The sequence below is a fragment of the Tamandua tetradactyla genome, chromosome 7, assembly GCF_023851605.1.
Source record: "Tamandua tetradactyla isolate mTamTet1 chromosome 7, mTamTet1.pri, whole genome shotgun sequence".
NCBI classification, from domain to species: Eukaryota; Metazoa; Chordata; class Mammalia; order Pilosa; family Myrmecophagidae; genus Tamandua; species Tamandua tetradactyla.
This window is the reverse complement of record NC_135333.1, coordinates 164,788,688-164,811,207: the sequence shown is the minus strand read 5'-3', so window position 1 is coordinate 164,811,207 and position 22,520 is coordinate 164,788,688. Positions and strand designations below refer to the sequence as shown.

The 22,520-nt window shown below is 37.7% G+C and overlaps 1 protein-coding gene and 1 long non-coding RNA gene across 3 annotated transcripts in view; one reads left to right on the top strand and one right to left on the bottom strand.

Moving 5' to 3' along the window:
* Positions 1-22,520, top strand: part of FGD6 (FYVE, RhoGEF and PH domain containing 6) — a 151,338-nt gene that overhangs the window by 49,302 nt on the left and 79,516 nt on the right. The window lies entirely within an intron of this gene.
* LOC143642805 (uncharacterized) overlaps positions 1,409-22,520 on the bottom strand; it is a 102,426-nt gene continuing 81,314 nt past the window's right edge. Inside the window, exons 4-5 of the long non-coding RNA XR_013155875.1 lie at positions 16,624-16,711; positions 1,409-1,558 (exon numbers count right to left, since the gene is read on the bottom strand). This is a non-coding gene — a long non-coding RNA (uncharacterized LOC143642805). The remainder of the gene's footprint in view (positions 1,559-16,623; positions 16,712-22,520) is intronic.

Sequence of the window (22,520 nt, the reverse complement as noted above, 5' to 3'; positions counted from 1 at the left end):
TTTACTGTGGTCTTTGTTTTGATGTTTTCATTTACTCCATTCTTTGATATTGATATATCAGTACCTTTAAAAAGTTAAATTAATATTAAACAGATTTCAATTCAAAATTCTCCTTTGTTTCTGTAAGTACTGCTTGAAGTCACTAAAGTAAAATCTTTACCAATAAGACCCACTAAAAATTATAAACTAATGTGCTACAAATGATACTATCAATAAAATGAAGAGACAACTCACAAAATAGGAGAACATATTGGCAAATTATATCTCTGATAAAAGACTTTTATCCAGAATATAAAAGAATAGTTATAACTCAACAAAAAAAAGGTAAATATTTCAATTAAAAACTGGCCAAGGGCAGGCCATGGTGGCTCAGCAGGTAGAGTTCTCACTGCCATGCTGGAGACCCAGGTTCAATTCCCAGTTCCTGCCCATGCAAAAAAAAAAAAACTGGCCAGAAGATCTCAATAGAAATTTCTTCAAAGAAGACGTACACTTGGCTAATAATCACATTTAAAAAAATGCTCAACATCAGTAGCCGTGAAGGAATTGCAAATCAAAACTCTGACAAATGGGGGAGTGTGGGAAGATGATGGAGTAGGAAGCTCCAGGAATCAGTTCCTCCAACAGAACAGCTGTGAAACAGTCAGGAAATGTCTGTATGAACTATTATGAAACTCTGTGGCAGCACCAGGGAAGAGGCTGATAAACTGTGGTGAATACCAGTGGATTGCACTCCGACTCTATCACCTATTCCCCAGTCTTGTGGCAGGGCACAGTGAGATACTGAATCCTGGCCCCTGGGGCAGTTTGCAGGTGACAGGGTGCCATATAAAGACCCAGTCTCCAAGATATGAGGGTGTGCAGTCTGATAGCTGACACTGCTTTTTTTGTTGTTTTTTAAATGGAATCACAAATTTACTCACACTGCATTCATATCTTTGTATTAGTACCTAAAATACTTAACTTTTTTTAAATAATGAAACTCATAAAAATAATATATAGAACTAAAAATTTTAGGATGGGGAGTACTAGTGCAAAACATTTTAAATTCAATGTTTACATTGTGGACAGGACTTCTGATACATTATGATGGAAATTTTTCCATCTCCATCTCGGGGCCTTTGCACTTGTTCCTTTTTGTTGGAATGTTTTCTCACCAAACACTGGAATAGTTGGCCCTTTACTTCTTTCAGGTCTTTATTTTTTAAAGTTGTATTCTCAGGGTGATTATCTCCTTATACTATCTAATATTCCAATCCCTTAAGACCTTTCATATCTCTTTCTACTTTCTTTTTCTTAGCACTTATTTTACCTGACACAATTTATATTTGACTTATTTATCTTGTATTTTAGTCAGAATAAGTTACGCTAGCAGTGCTAACAAAGAAAACCTCAAATATGAGTGGCATATTATAGGCTTTGTTTATTTCTTACTCATATCACAATCTGGGGGCAAGTGGGTCTCTTCTCCTGGGAGACTCTTCTCCAAGTGGTGCCCAGAGAGCCAGGCTTCTTCTGTATTGTAATGCTGGCATCTTCAACATGTGGCCATCATGGTCTCCAGGGAAGAAGAAAGGATGGGGAAGGTGTATCATATACTTAACCATCTCAGCCCAGAAGAGATAACACATTACTTATTCTCACATTCTATTGGCCAGAACTAGTCACATGGTCACCTAACCACAAGAAAACCCAAAATATATGGGAGCATATAGATATTGGTAAACACTAAGAGTCTATGTCTAATCTGCGTTCTGGTCACCAAACATCCGTTTGTTCCCCTATTTCTTGTGGCAGACAATGAGCCAAATCCCTAATGAGTTGTACTCTTGTAAAATGCTTCCTTTTAGTGTGAGTGGACCCTTAATTAGGTAATTGGAAATAAGACTGTCTCAGCAGACTGGAAAGAGAGATTCTCCTTCTGGCCTTGAGGAAACAAGCCATCATTAGTTCTATAAGACACAAGGAAATGAAATCTGCCAACAACTTGAGCAAATTTGGAAGCTGAGTAAATAGATTGTTCCCAAGTCAAGTCTGGAGATGAGAGTGTAGCATGGTGGACACCTTGATTGCAGACCTGGGAGACCCTCAGCAGAGGGTTCAGGTAAGCTGTGCCCAGACTAAACAATATGGAAACTGTGATCACTGCTTTCAGTTAGCTACTTCACGCTGTTGCCTCACCCACCCCCCACCCCCAGTCCCCAGCAGCCATAGTTCCAGCCCACTTAGGCAAAAGTGATAGAAATGCTTAAAGACAGAAAACAGTTAAAGGACTGCATTTACTAGACAAAGTGCTGAATCAAGAAAAAGCAGCTTCAAAGAGCAGTAGAATAAGCCGCTGGCACCTTTAAGGTAGGGTGGAGCTGGTCGCTGCTCCCTTTGTGCATCCCTGCCTTCCTTCTAGCTGTGAAAGACTGGCCTATGAAACTCCATTCTGGATCTCCCACATTCCCAAAATTTGCCTTCAGGCAAAAGTAGCTTGGGACAGCTAAATTGTTATAAGAAACAAATGAGTCAGGTGGCCTGGGGGCAAGTCCTGTAGTAGAAAACCCAGGTTGCTTACATTTTCTGCCATATGAATGCTTTTAAAACATTTTTTTTATTGAGATATCTTCATGCACCATATAGTCCATCCAAAGTATACAATCAATGGCTCAGAATACCCTCACATAGCTGGGTATTTATCATCGTGATCATTTTTAGAATATTTGCGTCGTTCCAGAAAAAGGAAAACCCCATACATTCCATATTCCTTACCTCCCCCCCCTTAATTTTACAATCTACCTGGCAGTTTTACTTTTTTTTTTTTTTTACTCATTTGCCAAACCCTCAATAAAGGGAGCATCAGCCTCAAGGTTTTCACAATCACATGGTCATATTGTAAACCTGGAATAAGCCCTATAGGAACTAGGAGTTTTTGCCCCGGCAGAGAAGGGGTGGGGCTGGCAGAAAACAAACCAAAACACAGACTGTTTGAGTTGGACCGCACAAAATACTTGAAAAGGGCTGGGTCCCATGAAAAGGGGGCACATGGAGCCTGAAAATACATAGAACCACATGCAGCTCAAATTCTTGAGTGACAAATCTACGGAGCCAGGGTCCAGCTCTGAAAGGGCTTTTTTTGCTGTTTTTTTTTTTTTTTATTCCTTAAACAGCTCATTAGATATAACTCTCAGGCTCCAGCACTGCCCCAGGCGAGGGCATAATTAAGCTTGTCTGAAAGACAAAGTAACTAGTCAGGTGAAAGGAGTTAATTCCCTAAAGGGTGTATCTTCCCCAAGAAAAAGGGAGCAAGGCCCAGTTCAAGTGGAATCTCTCTTTCATGCAATTCAGGCCTCAGGAACTCAAAATCAGAAGCAATCCAAGCCCTCCTCCGACTGCAGCATGGCATCACTTTGCACTGGTGGGAAGCCATGGGCAGACAAGCACCACATGCTGGGCAGGATGGGAAAAGCACAGAGTCTAGAGACTTCACAGGAAAGTTTGACAGCCTTCTGCATTTCACCCTCAGGGAAAACTGGTGTTGGCTACTTTTCCTCCAGAGATGTGGGCCTTTCTGGTCTGAGAAATTCTGATTGGGGTCTATAATATCTGAGGAGACCCTCCTTAAAAAAGAGCCCCCCTGTATAGGCAGAGCAAGAAACAGAAAAACAAGAACTGAAAAATTCTGATCAATTAAACGGAACCTATGCTACATGTCTAGAATAAGTTGGACTGAATGTCAAAGAACATACCATCCAGCAAGAACACCCTATGTAAAAGAGTGAAAACAACCTCCAGAGTAAACTAATTAAGAAAATCAAATGCCTAGCCACCAGCAAAAAATAACAAGTTATATCAGGAAAATCAAAGATATTGCCCAGTCAAAGGAACAAACCAACACTTAAATGAAATCCAGGAGTTGAAAACACTAATTCAGGATATTTGAACATTCATACAAAATCTCTAAATAAGACATTGGGTAAATGAAAAGAACTCAAAAGTTTGAAAAAATCACAGAACTTATGGGAATGAAACGCACAATGGAAGACATGAATAAAACAATGGAAACCTACAACAATAGATTTGAAGAGGCAGAAGAAAGGATTAGTGAACTAGAGGAATGGACATCTGAAATCTGATACAGGGAAAATACAGGGAAAAAAAATGGAAAAATATGAGCAGGATCTCAAAGAATTGAATGACAACATGAAGCACATGAATATGTGTGTTGTGGGTATCCCAGAAGGAGAAGAGAAGGGAAAAGATGAGAAAGACTAATAGAAAAAATAATCACTGAAAATTTCCCATCTCTTAGACATAAAATTACAGATCCAAGAAGTACAGTGTACCACAAACAGAATAGATCCAAATAGGCACACTCAAAGGCTGTCACAAATCAGATTGTCAAATGTCAAGGACAGAGAGAATTTTAAGGTAGCAAAAGAAAGGCAATCCATCACATACAAGGGAAACTCAATGAGACTATGTATGAATTTCTTACCAGAAATCATGGAAGTGAGAAGGCAGTGGTATGATATATTTAAGATTCTAAAAGAGAAAGCTGCCAACCAAGAATTCTATGCCTAGCAAAACTGTCCTTCAAAAATGAGGGGGAGATTAAAATATTTTCAAACCAACAGCCACTGAGAGAATTTGTGACTAAGAGACTGGCTGTACAAGAAATACTAATGGGAGCTTTGCCAAGGAGAGAGAGGTCTGGAGAAGAGTATAGAAAAGTAAAGGTAAAAAGAGGAAAAAAAATTAGATATGACATGTGAAATCCAAAAGATAAAATGGCAGAAGAAAGTATTGCCTTTACATTAATAACATTAAATGTTAATGGATTAAACCCCCCGATCAAAAGACAGGCTGGCAGAATGGGTTAAAAAACAAGACCCACCTATATGCTGTCTATAGGTGAATCATTTTAGACCCGAGGACAAAAATTGGTTGAAAGTGAAAGGCTGGGAAAAGATATTTCATGCAGACCACAATCAGAAAAGAGTAGGAGTAGCTATACTAATATCCAACAAATTAGACTTCAAATGTAAAATAATTAAAAGAGACAAAGGCAGACTCTATGTATGAATAAAAGGAACGATTCAACAAGAAGACATAACAATCATAAATATTTCTGCACTGAGCCAGAGTGTTCCATAATACATGAGGCAAACACTGTAAACATTGAAAGAAGAAGTAGACACCTCTACCGTATAAATGGAGACTTCAGTTCCCCTCTTTCATCAATGGATGAAACATCTAGACAGAGGATTATTAAGAAACAGAGATTTTGAATAATATGTTAAATGAACTAGACTTAACAGACATTTAAAGAACATTACAACTGTGGGATACACATTTTTCTCAAGTACTGATGAATTATTCTCAAGTATAGACCATATGCTAGGTCACAAAGCAAGTCTCAATAAATTTAAAGTGATTGAAATAATACAAACCACTTTTTTGGATCATAATGGAATAAAATTGGAAATCAATAACAGGCAGAGGGCCAGAAAATTTGCAAATATGTGGAGGCTAAATGGCATACTCTTAAACAGGCAGTGGATCAAGGGAAAAATGACAAGAGAAATCAGTAAATATCTTGAGGCAGATGAAAATGAAAACACAACATATCAAAATTTATGGGATGCAGCAAAGGCAGCAGTGAGGGGAAAATTTATTGCATTAAATGTCTATTTTAAAAAAGAAGAAAGAGGAAAAACTGTGGAATTACTGTTCACTTGGAAGAACTAGAGAAAGAACAGCAAACTAACCCCAAAGCAAACAAAAGAGTACATCAGAAATAAATGAAGTTGAAAACATGAAAACACTCAAGAAAATCAATAAAACCAGAAATTGGTTCTTTGAAAAAAATCAATAGAATCGATCGACCCTTAGCTAGGTTGACAGAGAGAGAGAGAGAGGGTGCAAATAAATAAAATCAGAAATAGAAGAGGAGACATAACCACTGACCGCACAGAAATAAAGGAAGTAATGAGAGGATACTATGAGGAACTATATGCTAATAAACCAGAGAGTGTAGATGATGACTTCCTAGAAAGACATGAATAACCAACATTGACTCGAGAAAAAAATAGACAACCTCAACAACCCAATCACAAGTAAAGAGCTTAAATCAGTCACCTAGAAGTTCCCAGAAAAGTCCAGGACCAGATGGCTGCACATGTGAATTCTACCAAGCATTTAAGAAAGAATTAGTACCAATACTGCTCAAACTCTTCAAAAAAATTGAAGGGAGGGAAAGCTACCTAACTTGGTCTATTAAGCATCACCCTAATACCAAACATCACCCTAATAACAAAGCCCAACGAAGATACTACAAGAAAAGAAAATTACTGACCAATCTCTTTAATGAATATAAATGCAGAAATCCTCAACAAAGTACTTGCAAATCGAATCCAGCAGCACATTAGAAGAATTATACATTATGACCAAGTAGGATTTATTCTAGGTATGCCAGGATGGTTCAACATAAGAAAAACAATTAATGTAATACATCGTATCAACAAATCAAAGCAGAAAGCAATATGATCATCTTCATTGATGCAGAAAAGGCTTTTGACAAAACTGAACATCCTTTCTTGATGAAAATGCTTCAAAGTACAAGAATAGAAGGGAACTTCTTCAACATGATGAAAGGAATATATGAAAAACCCACAGCTAATGCCATCCTCAATGGGGAAAGACTGAAAGCTTTCCTTCTAAGATCAGGAACAAGACAAGGATGTCCACTGTCACCATTGTTATTCAACTTTGTGCTGCAAGTTCTAGCCAGAGCAATTAGACAAGAAGTAGAAATAAAAGGCATCCAAATTGGAAAGGAAGAAGTAAAACTCATTGTTTGAAAATGACATGATACTATATGTCAAAAATTCCAGAAAATCTACAGCAAAATTACTAGAGCTAATAAATGAGTACAAATGAGGGTAAAAGATCAATGCTCAAAAATCAGTGGTATTTCTATACACTAGTGATGAGTATCTGAGGAGGAAATGAAGAAAAAGAATTCCATTTACAGTAGCAACCAAGAGAATCAAATATTTAGGAATGAATTTAACTAAGAATGCAAAAGACCGTATGCAGAAGACTACCTGGAATTGCTTAAAGAAATCCCAGAGGATCTAAATAAGTGGAACAGCATACCATGTTCATGGGTTGTAAGACTAAATAAATTAAGGTGTCAGTTCTAACCAAATTGATTTAAAGATTCAATGCAATACCAATCAAAATCCTAACATCTTACTTTGCAGAAATAAAAAAACCAATAACCAAATTTATTTGGAAGGGGTGTGTGTTAAAAATATCTTGAGAAAGAAAAATGAAGTTGGAGGTCTCACACTGTCTAATTTTAAAGCATATTACAAGGCTACAGTGGTCAAAATAGCATGGTACTGGCATAAAGATAGATATACTGACCAGTGGAATCAAATTGAGTGGTCACAAATAACCCTCTCATCTATGAATAAGTGATCTTTGATACGTGTTTAAACCAGCCCACCTGGGACAGAGCAGTGTCTTCAATAAATGGTGTTTGGAGAACTGGATATCCATATGCAAAAAAATGAAAAAGGATCCATATCTCACACCCCATACAAAAATGAACTCAAAATGATCAAAGACCTAGACATTAGAGCTAAGACCATAAAAATTTTAGAAGAAAATGTAGGGAAATATCTTGTAAGAGGAGGCGGTTATGTAGACCTTGCTCCTAAAGCACAAGCATTGAAAAAAGAAGTAGATAAATGGGATCTCCTCAAAATTAAATACTTTTGTGTGTCAAAGAATTTTGTCAGGAAAGTAAAAAGGCAGCTTACGCAATAAGAGACAATATTTGGACACCACATATTAAATAAGGGTTTAATATCAGAATATATAAAGAGATTCTTCAATTCAACAACAAAAAGACAAACAACTCAATTAAAAATGGGCAAAAGACATGAAAGACACTTCTCAGAAGAGGAAATACAAATGGCTAAAAGGCACATGGAAAGATGCTCATCTTCACTGGCTATTATGAAAATGCAGTTCAAAACCACAGTGAGATATCATCTGACACCCATGAGAATGGCTATTATAAAAACCAAAAAAACAGAACATTAAATGCTGGAGAGGATGTGAAGAAAGAGGCACACTTATCCACTGTTGGTGGGAATGTAAAATGATACAACCAATCTGGAAGACAGTTTGGCAGTTCTTCGGAAAGTTAAGTATAGAATCACCATACGATCCAGCAATCCCATTACTAGGGTATATAGTCAGAGGAACTGAAGGCAAGGACACAAGCAGACATTTGCACCCTGATATTTATAGCAGCATTATTTACGATTGCCAAGAGATGAAAACAGCCCAAATGTCCATCTGCGGACAAGTAGCTAAACAAGCTGTGATATATACATACAATGGAATATCATGCAGCTATATCAGAGAATAAAGTCATGAAGCATGTAACAACATGGATGAACCCTGAGGCCATTATGCTAAGTGAAATTAGTGAGAAACAAAAGGATAAATAGTGTATGGTCTCACTAATATGAACTGACATTAATGAGTGAATTTTGAGAGTTGAAGTTAAGAATACGGGTTGTCAGGAGATAGAAATAAGGTAGAAAGTAGACATTTAATGCTGAAGGAGTCCAGATCGTGCAGCCAGACTGATTGTAATAATTCAGAAATGAATAGGACACTACCTGAGTTAGTACAGTAATATAAGTACACTGAATGAAACTGGATGTGACAATGATTGAGGGAGAAGGGCTGGGGGCACATATGAAACCAGAAGGAAAGGTATGGAATAAAGACTGAGACAGTATAACTTAGGAATGACTAGAATGAACCATAATGGTGATTAAATGTACAAATTAAGAAAAGCATTTTTGGATAAGGGAGAACAAATTAATGTCAAATTGCAAGGTGTTGAAAATGGATGGTATGTGTGAAAAAGTACAATCAATGCAAGCTAGGGTCTATTATCAACAGTAACATTGTAATATGCTTCCATTGAATTTAACAAAGGCATTTTGCCAAAATTAAGTGCCAGTGGGAGCAGGAGGAATGGGAAGAGGGTATGGATTCTTTGTGGAAGAAAAGGAAATGTCTTCATATAGAGTATGGTCTGAAGTCATGTCTATACACTTAGGTTGGATTATAGGATGTGTGAATAAAACTTCAATAATGAATGGAGAGAAAGATGTGCTAGAGAAAATGAGGAGAAACACATGTACTTATTCACTGTTAGTAGGTAAGCTAAGAGTTGCAGCCCCCTGGAGGGCATTGTGGTGATTCCACAGGAGGCTAGGGGTAGAGTTGCCATATGATCCTGAAACCCAGTTGCTCAATGTATACCTGGAGGAACTGAGAGTGGGGACACGAATGGACATTTGCATGCTGGTATTTCTGGTGGCAGTATTCAGTGTTTCTGATTCACAATGAATGGAGGTGGACTATGGGTTCAAGGTCCGAGGAATGGAAGGGGAAACTATGGTCTGTACATAAAATGGACTACTGAGCAAGAACGAATGAAGTTGTGAGGGATGCAACTAAATGGATGAACCTTAAGGACTGTTTGCCAGTTTGAAAGGATTATGTCCTGTAGAAAAGCCATGTTTTAATCCTGATCTAATCTTGTGGGAGTAGCAGTTTTTTAAATTCTGATTTGATAATGTAGGTTGGAAACTAAAATTAGATTATCTCCATGGAGATGTGACTCCACCCACTCCAGGTGGGTCTTGGTTAGTTGACTGGAATCCTTTAAAAGAGGGAACCATTTTGGATAGAGACTCAAAGCCATGAGAACCATGAGAGTCCACACAGCTAGAGAACTTTGAAAATAAAGAAGGAAAATGCCCTTGGGGGAGCTTCATGAAACAAGAAGCCTGGAGAGAAAGCTAGCAGACGTCGCCACATTCACCTTGTGCCTTTCTAGTTAAGAGAGAAGCCCTGAACTTCATCAGCCTTTCTTGAGTGAAGGTAATCTCTTGTTGGTGCCTTAATTTGGACATTTTTATAGACTTACTTTAATTGGGACGTTTCACGGCCTTAGAACTATAAACTAGCAACTTAATAAATTCTCCTTTTAAAAAGCTGTTCCATTTCTGGTATATTGCATTCTGGCAGCTAGGAAACTAGAATAGACTTTAAGTTGAATGAAATGTCAGGAACAGAAAGACAAATATTATTATGCCTCACTCATATGGACTAATTATAATATGAAAACTTGGTGAACTAAAGTTGACAGGGTTAGCAGGTTGGGGCCTATTGTAAAGTGTCCTAAATTGTAAGCTCTTAATAGCAGTCACATATATTCAGGAGGTGTAACTCTTTCTAAATTCTGAGATATTGAACTGTTTGTATATAACGTGGTTGTTCCCAGAAACTTCGGGTATTTATGTGACACCTGAGACTCAGAGTTAGAGCTCTGAAGCTATGAAAGTCAGCAATATCCCATGCAAAGACTGTTTAAAAAGTGGAAAAAGTGATCAGACTTCAAATAGAGCTATGAATGAAGCTGATCTAGGTAGGACTAAAGGTATATCAGAATACAGGGTAAAAGATGATAACATTCATATTTTAAAATTTCAACTTCTGCTTGAGACCAAAGGGTGACATGTTTTTTTGTGGGGTTTTTTTGTGCAAAATTTATATTTTGGGTAGTGGATTTCCTAATTTAATTTGTATGGTCAGTTTAGTTGAACACGTAAGTACATGGAATCTTAACTAGGGCGTGAGAGCCTGTTGGTTTGTCAAGGTTTGTGTGATGTCTCGATAAGACCCAGGGTAATTTGGGCAGTGAATATAGAAGTATTTGCAAAGTCCCCTTGGGGAAATGGGGAGAAAGGAGGAAATATTCAGCTTCCCCATTTGGAGAATTCCTCATATTCTCTCAAGCCGTGGGGAGAACCAAAGCAATAGGTTGAGCCCTCGATCTTGGGGTTTACCCTATGAAATTTATTCCTTCCAAGGATAGGCTAAGCCTATTTATGGTTATGCCCAAGGTTTACCCCCAGAAAAATCTCTTTTGTTGCTCAGATGTGGCTTCTCTCACTAAGCCATCTCGGCAGGTGAACTCACTGCCCTCAGCACCTATGTGGGACATGACTCCAGGAGTGTAAATCTCCCTGGCAGCATAAGACCAAAATCCTGGGATGAGCCAGGACCCAGCATCAAGGAAATGAGAAAGCCTTCTTGTCCAAAGGGGAAAGAGAGAAATGGGACAAAATAGTTTCAGTGGCTGAGAGATTTCAAACAGAGTTGAGAGGTTATTCTGGAGCATATTCTTGTGCATTGTATAGATATCCCTTTGTAGGTTATGGTGTATTGGAGTCAGTGGAAGGAAGTACCTGGAATACTTGAACTGTAGCCAAGTGTTCCAGTAGCCTTGATTCTTCAACACGATTGTATAAAGATATTCACTATATGATAGTGATTGTGAAAACCTTGTGTCTGATGCTCCTTTTATCCAGAGTATGGACAGATGAGTAAAATAATATGGATAAAATAAATAAATAATTAGGATAAAGGGTAAAATAAATTCAGGAGATAGAAAAAAACTAAATGTCAACAGGCTGGGGGCATGCAGGAGGGTATGTTTTTTTTGTGGAAGGGAAGGAAATGTCTTTATGTAGATTAGGGTGGTGAAGGCATATCTATTTACTTAGGTTGGATTGTACAATAAGTGAATAAAACTGCTTAAAAATGAGCAGAGTGAAATAAGTGCTAGAGAAAATGCATAAAATGAGATGTACCTATTCATGTTGGTAGGAAAATGAAAGGTGCAGCCCCTTGAAGGACAGTGTGGTGGTTCCACAGGAGGGGTTTCCATATAATCCGACAACCCCTTTACTCAATATATATCTGGAGAAACTGAATATGAGGACACGAATGGACATTTGCACACTGGTGTTTATGGCAGCAGTGTTTACAATTCACAATGGATGGAGGGGGTCTAAGGGTACAGCGACTGAGAAATGAAAGGTATAACTGTGGTGTATACATACAACAGACTGCTGAGCATCCACAAGAGAGAATGAAGTTGTGAGACATGCAACTAGGTGAGTGAATCTTGCAGAGGGTACGTTGAATGAGATGTCAGAAACGAAAAGACAAATCATCCCTCGCTCATATGGACTAAGAATAATATAAAAACTGAAGGCTAGAGCATGGGTTATCTGGTTGGGGCCTATTATAAATGGTAAGCTCTTACAGCAGTCATTAGTATACTCAGGAGTTGTAACTTTTATTTCTAAATTCTGAGATACTGAGCTGTTTATATATAACCTGGTCATTTCCAGAAACTTTAGGTCTTTTTCTTACACCTGAGGCTCAGAGTTAGAGCTCTGAAGCTATGAAAGTCAGTAGTACCCCATGACAAAATTGTTTAAAAAGTTGAAAAAGGGATCAGACTTCAAGTAGAGATATGGAATGAAGCTGATCTGGATAGGACTGGGGTAGATCAGAATAGAGGTTAAAGGATGATATTGTCCATATTTTTAAAATTCAACTGCTATTTGAGACCAAAGGGAGAGATGTTTATTGGGGGTGCAAGATTTATATTTTGAGTAGTTCATTACGTAATTTAACTTGTATGGTCAGTTTAGTTGAACATGTTAAGTCCATGGAATCTTGCATACAGCATGAGATCTTATTGGTTTGTCCAAGCTAGTGTGATGCCCTGATATATCGCAGAGTAATGTGGGCTGTGAATAAAGAAGTATTTGCAAAGTCCCCTTTGGGGACTGGGCAGAAAGGAAGAAATATTCAATTTCCCCATTTGAAGAATTTCTGATATTCTCACAAATATAACAATAGGCTGAGCCCTCAATCTTAGGGTTTGCCCCTATGAAACTTATTTCTGCCCCTATGAAACTTATAAGGATAGGCTAAGCCTACTTAAAATTATACCAAAGAGTCTCCACCAGAGAACCTCTTTTATTGCTCAGATGTGGCCTCTCTCTCTAATCCAGCTTGACAGGTGCACTCACTGTCCTACCCCCTACATGGGACATGACACTCAGGGGTGTGTGGGACAGAAGTCCTGGTATTCATCAGGTCCCAATATCATAGAATTAAGAAACCTTCTTGATCAAAAGGGGGAAGAGAGAAATGAGACAAAATTAAGTTTCAGTGACTGAGAGATTCAAACAGAGTTGAGAGGTTATCCTGGAGCTTATTCTTATGCATTATATAGATATCCCTTTTTAGTTTATCATGTTTTGGAGTGGCTGGAGGGAAGTACCTGAAACTTGAGTTGTGTTCCAGTAGCTTTGATTCTTGAAAGTGATTGTATAGTGATACAACTTTTACAGTGTGCTTGTGATTGTGAAAAAATTGCATCTGATACTTTTATCCAGGGTAGGGATAGATGAGTAAAATAATATGGATAAAAAAATAAATGAGTAAAAAGGAGAATAAGAGGTAAAATAAATTGGGTAGATTGAAATACTAGTGGTCAATGAGAGAGAGGGATAAGGGGTATGGGATGTATGAGTTTTTGTTTTTTCTTTTAATTCTTTTTCTGGAGTGATGAAAGTGTTCTAAGATGATCATGGTGATGAACACACAACCATGTGATGATATCATGAATCAATGATTGTATACCATGTATGGACTGTATGTTTGTGAAGATTTGTCAGTGAGAAGATTTCTTTAAAGATCTGTGGTATAGGTCTGGTGTATATATTGGTTTTTTCTTTTCACATGAAGAAAAGCAGTTTTATAGATGTTAAGTAACTTGCATTCGAAACTCTGAGTTATGATTTTTAACCAAAATATGAATCATTCAGCACAGAAGCTGAATGATGTTGAATGGTGTGTGTGTATGTGTGTGTGTGTGTGTGTGTGTGTGTGTGTAGCAGGGGGAGGGGAGTGATGTAATTAGCCATGCTAATCTCCCTTGTCTCTTTTTTCAAGTTTTATTTATTTATTTATTTTTTTAATTTGTCTTTATTTTTTTTTCAAGTTTTGAAAAGTATTTTGTCCTTGGTCTTTTCTTTCATTGCTTAATAAATGTTTGTTTAAAAATGGAATTTACTCATTTTGCTGAATTATGGTTAGTACATTCATCACTCTGTACCTTCTCTGTACTTTGGCTTACCTATATTTATTTTTTTCAATTCCTTCTTTTTGAAATAGCTCATATGAAACATACCATCTGGGTGAGAGGACAGTAAGACTCATGAAAGCTCTAATAGACCTTTGTTTTTTAGAGGATAATCTCATGCTCACCACATCTTTCAGATATCTTTATTAATAGCTGTTTCTCATGCTGATCTTGGATGTTAAATTGTGGTAGGTAAGTTTCAATGCCCTTAACTTATAATGAACAAATATGAGAAAAGGAGAACACCGTTAAGGATTTACAAAGATGGGCTGTTGTCAAGGGATCAGAACAGAAAATTGGATTTCAGATCAAAGATTCTGTTTTGGAATTTCTTTGATTTATTTTATGACCATAATAAAATAATTTATTTGTTTGTGGCTCATGTTTCATCTTCCACAGTCGTGTACTTTTGGGAGATAATGATATTTAATAGGCAATCTCTGAAATGCACTATAATTTTAGTGAGAATTTTTATTAAATGAAAAGTTGAGATACCAAATATGGCCTCTTGAGTTTTTTCAGTAGAGTGTGTTGTCCTATCTTATATGACTTGTGTTCTACTTTGCTAGTTGCTGGAATGCAATATACCAGAAATGGAATGGCTTTTAAAAGAGGGAATTTAATGAGCTGCTAGTTTACAGTTCCAAGGCCGAGAAAATGTCCCAGTTAAAACAAGTCCATACACATGTCCAATTTAAGGCATCTGGGGAACGATATCTTGGTTCAAGAAGGCCAATGATGTTCAATGTTTCTCTCTCAGCTGGAAGGGCACATGGCAAACATGGTGGCGCCTGCTGGCTTTCTCATGGCTCTACCAAAAAAGGGACTCTCTCCAAAATGTTTCCTCCTTTAAAGGATTCCAGTAAGCAGCTCCACTTTCAGTAGGTGGAGACACACCTCCATGGAAATCATCTAATCAAAAGTTACCACCCATAATTGGGTGGGTCACATCTTCATGGAAACAATCAGAATGCTCCCACCCAGCAATATTGAATGAGGATCAAAGGGCATGGCTTTTCTGGGGCCCACCACAGATTCAGACTGGCACAACTTGGGACAGAATCACTCATTGTTCTTACAAGTTGTTCATTTTAGAACTTTTTTCTGGTTATCTTTGATTTTATCTACTTTGAGAAAAATTTAAATCTATGGAATCATTTTCTAATTCTTAGTATTTTTCTTTAATTGTAGTTTTCCTTGTTTAAAGAGTAATATCGACAGTGGAATACATAGATTCCTAGAAGTTTAGAACTGGAAAATACCTTATCTTGTCTAACCTCCTGTTTGATGTGATGAAGTACTAAAATGAGAGTTTAGTTCATTTGAGTTTCTATTTTGTTGTTACTCAACACATTGAAAACAGTGTGCTCTGGTCTTAGGTTCTGAGGTGGTAGCAGCCCTCCTTGTGTACATTTGCCTATTCATGAATAGTAATTGCGCAGTTGGCCAGGTATTTTGCCATGTGCAGAAGGAAGGAAAGGTAAATAAGACTGCAGATGAGAGGGAATTCAGACATTTAAGCAAATAAGTTCCATATACTATGTAAGCCTTATAAGGATGACATGAGCAAGAGAGTAATCTTGTCCTTTGGGGATGGTGGAGAGAGAACATCGACGCAGTCATCAGAAGGGGAAAAACCACTGAGTGCCACCTTAAAGGATGAGTTGGAATACGTCAGGCAGAAATCCTTTAGGAGAGGGAGAGGTGGTAGGGAATGCCGTCGAGGCAGAAGGAAAGGCATAAAAGAGTACCGCATACTTGGAATAACAAGGTTATTCCTCCAATTTGGCTGGAGTAGAGAGAACGTAATGTGGAGGAAGAAGAAAGAGCTTAGAGAAGATGCAGGCACGTTGTAGAATGCGTTATCTACCTGGCAAAGGAGAGTTTGTTTTGTTGCCCAGCAGTGATCAGGAGTTGCTAATGGGGTTGATACTGAGGATCAATATGATTGTATTTGCATTTTAGAAAAGGCACTCTGGTAGCTGAAATATTACTGCAGTGGCAAGGAATGGATTGTATTCAGGGTGAATCTAGAGCCAAGTAAACCACTTATGTTACTGCAGTAGTCTAGGCAAGACATAAAGAGGCAATATTGGAAGAGAAGAGAGTGTCACTTTAGCATTAAAAAGAAAGAGAGAGTGTGGAAAAAATTGACAGGACTTAATGACTCATTTGTGATGATGGGAGATAGCTATGAGGGTGAGACTGAGGAGTCCAGATTGCTGGTCTTGAAAACAGTATCTGGCACACAGGTACTTGATTGTCATCAGTGCCTTATCCTTTATTAAACTTTTCCTGAATTGCATACCTTTGTAATGCTGAAGTATTTCTTATTTATCTTTAATGTCTTCTTCTACCACCTTCTTCCGTTCCCTTTATCAGAGCTACTGAGTCAGAATTTCCAAGATAGTTTCTTGGGAATCTGAATTTTAAGTTCTCCCTGCTAATTATAATGACCTGTAAAGTTTTCATACTTAGGTACAGAGTGATGAATCAGCTGGTACTGGAGGTTTTCTCCTACTAACCTTGCTGTCGCTTGACAGAAAATCAATTAGCTTCAGCTTGAAGATGTTGGAGTAAAAACAGCACTGATTCCTCCTCCTCTTGGAAATCCTTTCAAAATAGCAAGAGGGTAAGAAATACAAATTCTGTTCTCAGTGATATCAGGAGTCATGTAAAATTCCAAATCACAATGTATAAGTAAGGCCTACCATTCCCACCAGCAGTGTGTACAGGTTCTAGTTTCTCTATATCCTTTAAAATACTGATTTTTTTGTGTTTTTCATGACAGCCATTGTGTGAGTGTGTAGTGGTATCTCATTATGGTTTTTGGTTGTGTGACCTAACGTATGGTCTATCCTGGGCCGTATCCAGATCCCCAACCATGTGCACTAGAAAAGAATGTGTGTTCTGCTGTTGTTGGATGAAGTCATCTATCTATCTATCTGTATTTGTCTGTTAGGTTAAGTGTTCTGTCTCCTCATTGATCTGCTGTCTGTATGTTCTAACCATTGTTGAAAGTAGTGTATTGAAGTCTCCTTCTATTAAAGTAGAACCATGTATTTCTCCCTTCAAATCTGTTAATATTTGTTTCATGTATTTTGGGGTTCAACTCTTAGGTGCATATATCTTTATAATTATATTTTCTTTGTAAATTGACTCTTTCATCAATATATAGTGTCCTTCTTTGTTACTTTTAACAGCTAGTTTATTTTATATTAGTATAGCCACCACAGCTCCCTTTTTTTAGCTTCCTTTTTTTAAATGTTTTTTTTATTGTGAAAAATAACATTATACAAAAAAGCAATACATTTTCAAGTACATTTTAACAAGTCTTATATACAGCAGATTTGAAGTTTGGTATGGGTTACAGCTCCATGATTGTTCAGTTTTTCTTCTAGCTGTTCTAAGACACTGGAGACCAAAATATCAACATATTGATCAGCAATCATATTCATTTGTTAAATCCTATCTTCTGTATTATACTCTTCCTTCTCTCTCTTTTTTGTGTGTGTGTGTTTTTTTTTTGGTGAAAAATAACATATATTAAAAAATCAATAAATTTCAAAGTACATTGCATCAGTTAGTTATAGAACAATTTCAGAATTTGGTATGGATTAGAATTCCACAATTTTAGGTTTTTATTTCCATCTGCTCTAAGGTACTGGAGGCTAAAAGAAATATCAGTATACTGATTCAGGCCTCATACTCATTCGTTAAACCCAACCTTCTCTGTATAACTCCACCATCACCTTTGATCTTTCTCTCACTCTTTAAGGGTATTTGGGCTATAGCCATTCTAATTTTTCATGTGAGAAGGAGCTGTCAATAATATGGAATGGGGGTATGGAACTAGTTAATATTGTGGAAAAGCTGGGCTGGCCCCTCTGCATTTCAGAGCTTAGCTGGTCCAGGGACCCATCTGGAGGTTGCAGGTTTCTGAAATGCTACCCTAGTACATGGAAATTTTATAGAATCTTATATAATGCCCTAGGTATTCTTTAGAATTGGTAGGAATGGTTTTGGTTGGGGTTTGGCAGGTTATGATAGTAGCAATGTGTAACTGAAGCTTGCATGAGAGTAACCTCCAGAGTAGCCTCTCAACTCTACTTGAACTCTCTCAGCCACTGATAATGTTGTTACATTTCTTTCCCCCCTTTGGTCAGCATGACATTGCTGATCCCACGGTGCCAGGGCCAGACTCATCCCTGGGTGTCATCTCCCACACCACCAGGGAGATTTTCACCTCTGGTTGCCACATCCCATGTAGGGGGGCGAACAATGGTTTCACTTACAGAGTTGGGCTTAGAGATAGAGAGGCCACATCTGAACAACAGACAAGGTCATCCAGAGGTAACTCTTAGCAGAGCTCCCTTTTGGTTACTATTTGTATATAGTATTTTTTTTCATCCTTTCACTTTCAACCTACTTGTGTCTTCGAATTTAAGGTGAGTCTCTAGTAAACAATGTGTAATTGGGTCATCAATTTTAATCCATTCTGCCAATCTTTGTCTTTTGACTGGAGAGTTTAAATCATTTATAATTAAAGTAACAACTATAATGACGGATTTTCTTCTCCCATATTGCTCTTTGATTTTTGTAAGTCTTACACCTTTTTCGTTCCTCTGTTCTTCCATTACTGCCTCATTTCCTGTTTATCTTTTGTTTTGTACCATTTTTGAGTCTCTTTTTTCCTTGTATGTATATTTTTCAGATATTTTTTTGTTCCTACCAAGGAAATTGAATTTGTCATAAATCTATAACAATGTTATTTGATTTGATGCAAACTTAACTTCAATGGTATACACAAACTATATTCCTATACCCCTCCTTCTCCCCATCTTTATGTAGTTCATGTCATAAACTACGTATTTATACATTGAACCCCAAACCATCTATTTATCAATATACATTAAACATTTGCCTTTTAGATCCTGGAGGAAGTAAAAGTGCAGTTAGAAACCAAAAACGCAGTAGTACTGGCATTTATATTTATCTATGTCATTACATTTACTGGAGATCTTTATTTCTTCATGGGACTTTGAGCTGTTGTCAGTTGTCCTTTCCTTGAACATGAGACATTGCTTCTCATGTGGTTTTCAAAATTCTGTCTTTCACATTCAACAGTTTATGATATGTCTCAAAGTGGATGTATTTGATTTTATCCTATTTGAAGTTTGTTGAGTATCTTGCATGTGTGTATTTATTCATATCTTTTCGTAAAATTGGGGAAGTCTTCAGCCATTATTTCTTCACATATTCTTTCTGCCCCTTTCCCTCTTTACCTTCTGGGACTCTCACAGTGCATGTATTGGTATGTTTGATGGTGTCCCATAGGTTCCTTGGGTTCTTTTAACTTTTCTTTTTTCTTTCTGCTCTTCAGATGGAATATTTTCAGTTGTCTTACCTTCATGTTCACTGATTCTTCTGCCTACTCCAATCTGCTGTTGAGCCCTGTTTTAGTTTCCTAGGCTGCTGCAAGCAAATACCATGAAATGGGTTGGCTTAGATAATGGGAATTTGTAAGTTTACTATATTGAGGCCGTGAAAATGTCCAAATCAAGGCAATGCTTTCTTCTTGAACACCAGATGCTGTCAATCCTTGACTCCTCTGTCACGTGGCAAGGCATATGGGGGTATCTACTGGTCTCTCCCTTTTCTTCTGGGTTTCACTGACTTGAGCTTCTTGCTTCCCTGGCTTTTTTCTTTATTGGAATTTCATTCTCTTATTTATAAAGTACTCCAGTAAGATGATTAAGGCCCCTCCTGATTGAGGTGGGTCACATCATAACTGAAGTAGCCTCATCAAAAGGTCATAGTTGGGGCGGGCCGCGGTGGCTCAGCGGGCAAAGTGCTTGCCTGCTATGCCGGAGGACCTCGGTTCGATTCCCGGCCCCAGCCCATGTAACGAAAACGGAGAAACAAAATACAATAAAACAAGAAAATGTTTAAAAAGATGTTTCCCTTTCTTCCTCTCTTCCTTCCTTCTATCCTTCCTTCCTTCTCTCTGTCTTTCCTTTAAAAAAAAAAAAAAAAAAAAAAAAAAAAAAAAAAAAAAAAAAAAAAGGTCATAGTTGTATAACATATTGTGAGCTATTGATTGTACACCATTATGGAATGTTTGTACGTTGTTTTATCAATAAAAATTTTTTTTTTCCAAAAAAAAAGGTCATAGTTGTAATGGGTCCACACCCACAGGACAGATTAACTTTAAGAACCTTTTCTTTTCTAGGGTACAAATAGTTCCAAGCCACCACAAACTCCCTTTAGGAAATTTTCAATTTCTTTTACCCTTGTTTTCAAGTGTTTCTAATTTGTTTTTATGATTTCTCTCTCTTTATTGGTGTTCTATTTGTTATGTTTAATTTTTCTGATTTCCTTATTTTTTGTCCATATTTTCCTTTAGGTCTTTGAACATGCTTAGCATTTAAAATCTTTGCCTAGTATGTCTACATTCTGCCCTCTTTTTGATGGTGTCTAATTCTTTATCATGCCCCATTGCATGAGCCATCATTTCCTGTTTCTTTGTATGTTTTGTAATCTTTTGTTGCATCCTGGACATTTTGGTATTTTTATGTGTTAGCTCTAAAATTTAGACACTGAAGCGTTTGTTCCTTAAGCTTATATCCAGTTATTGTTATGAGAAAGATTTCCTTGAATGCCAGGAGCTAACAAAAAAGAAGCCACCTGCTTCAATCTTTGCAGCTTACCCTTGTGCAAGTGCTGTACTTCAGAGTTTAGTGGTTCTAAAGTAAGTTTAGAGAATAGATCAAGGGCACAAGAATAGGATCCTTTCAGGTCCTTTCTAAGCATGTGTCTTACCCTGTCACATGTGGCCCTAGGAATTTCCCTGTTTACACAGATCTGAATGTCCTCCTTGCCCTAGGAAACTGTTTCCTCATGGTTTTCGCACTCTATATGTCCCATAGCCAGCAAAGCTTTGTCTCAGGTAGATGCACTTTTATTGTTCTAGAACATTCTGTATTAGACTTCTGTGAGCCGCCCCTACCTGCAGGGCAAGTTCTGGAGCAGTGAGCCTGTGACAAGTTTCCTGATTCAGTCCTTTAGACTACCACGAGGCGATTGTTACAGACATGCATGCAAACCTGAGTTTTTCTGCTCCCTCTGAATCCAGGATCAGGGACTCAGATAAGAACCCAGGCTGGCTCTGCTCCTGGCCTGGCTGCGGAGGGGGTGGGGAGGGGACAGCAAGTGCACCAATTGATCCTAACGTTTTAAGTTGCCTTTTTCTTGATTTGATACTTGCCTTATTACTGTAGTCTTTTAGCTGTTTTCTGGAGGGTTTTTTTGTTTGTTTTTGTTTTTGGCCTGGGCAGGCTCCAGGAATCAAACCCAGTTCTCTTTCCCGGCAGGCAGCAATTCTGCTGATGAGCCACCATTGCACTGCCCTGTTTTCTGGAGTTTTGAGAAAGATGGCTCTTCCAGCTTTTGTTGTTACTTAAAGTTTCTGTGAGGGGACAGAACCCTGGAGCAGCTCAGTCCTTCATATCAATTACAGGGCCTTGGATCTATTTTTATACCTTGGTTTTGATACTGAAATTCTGAAAGCAAGTAAAAAAAAAATTCCCAAATAAACAATAGGCAGCCCCTGAACCCAGCATGATGTTTAGGAAAGCAAACCTGGTAGTACCATCCATGATTTCACTTTAGAAAAGAAAACTATTTCAGAGAGAAGTCACTACCGTTAATTTTTTTCCTGAGTCACTGCACTGGCCTGACTTCTTGCCTGGCACAGTCACTTTTTGTGCTTGTTGCAATGTTGCCTTATCCAACTGTGTCCTGGGCAGTGCCAAACACCTGTGCCCTGCTTGCCAGCACCAGCAAGACTGCAGTGAAGTCTGTTTAAAACCAGACAACACAACAGAAGCATCAGAACATTTTCCTTTTAATGGCAGCTAGAATGCTTTTCACCTAAGGTGTGATATCTAAAATGGTATCATTGCACATGTCTTATTTACTCTCTTGTACCCTTCACTGTGCAGCTGTAGTATAGAGGTCTATTACCAGAATAGATGTGAAGAGAAACTTTTCTCTTTTTCTCTAATATCCTGGAGACAAAGTCAACTCTGTCCATATTAAAAAGAAAGTAACAACATCAAATGCAACTTGCCTAAATATTGTTGTCACCTTTATCTTGCAAATGTGTACATTTTTTTGGCCTTGCTAGGATATTTAATTTTCACACAAAGCAGTATATATTTAAACACTTCATTTCAGTGTCTTAGAATTAAACTGCCTTGACTCTGAAAACCTATTTCTAAAATGGACTTTATGGAAGTCAAAAGAGACTGTAGCTTTACTGTTGCCTTATGTTTGGTAGGGTCTGGGAAAAGAGCAGACAAACTTAGAATGGCTTTACTAATAGAGAACTTCTCTTCTACCTTCCTATTGGGTATTCACT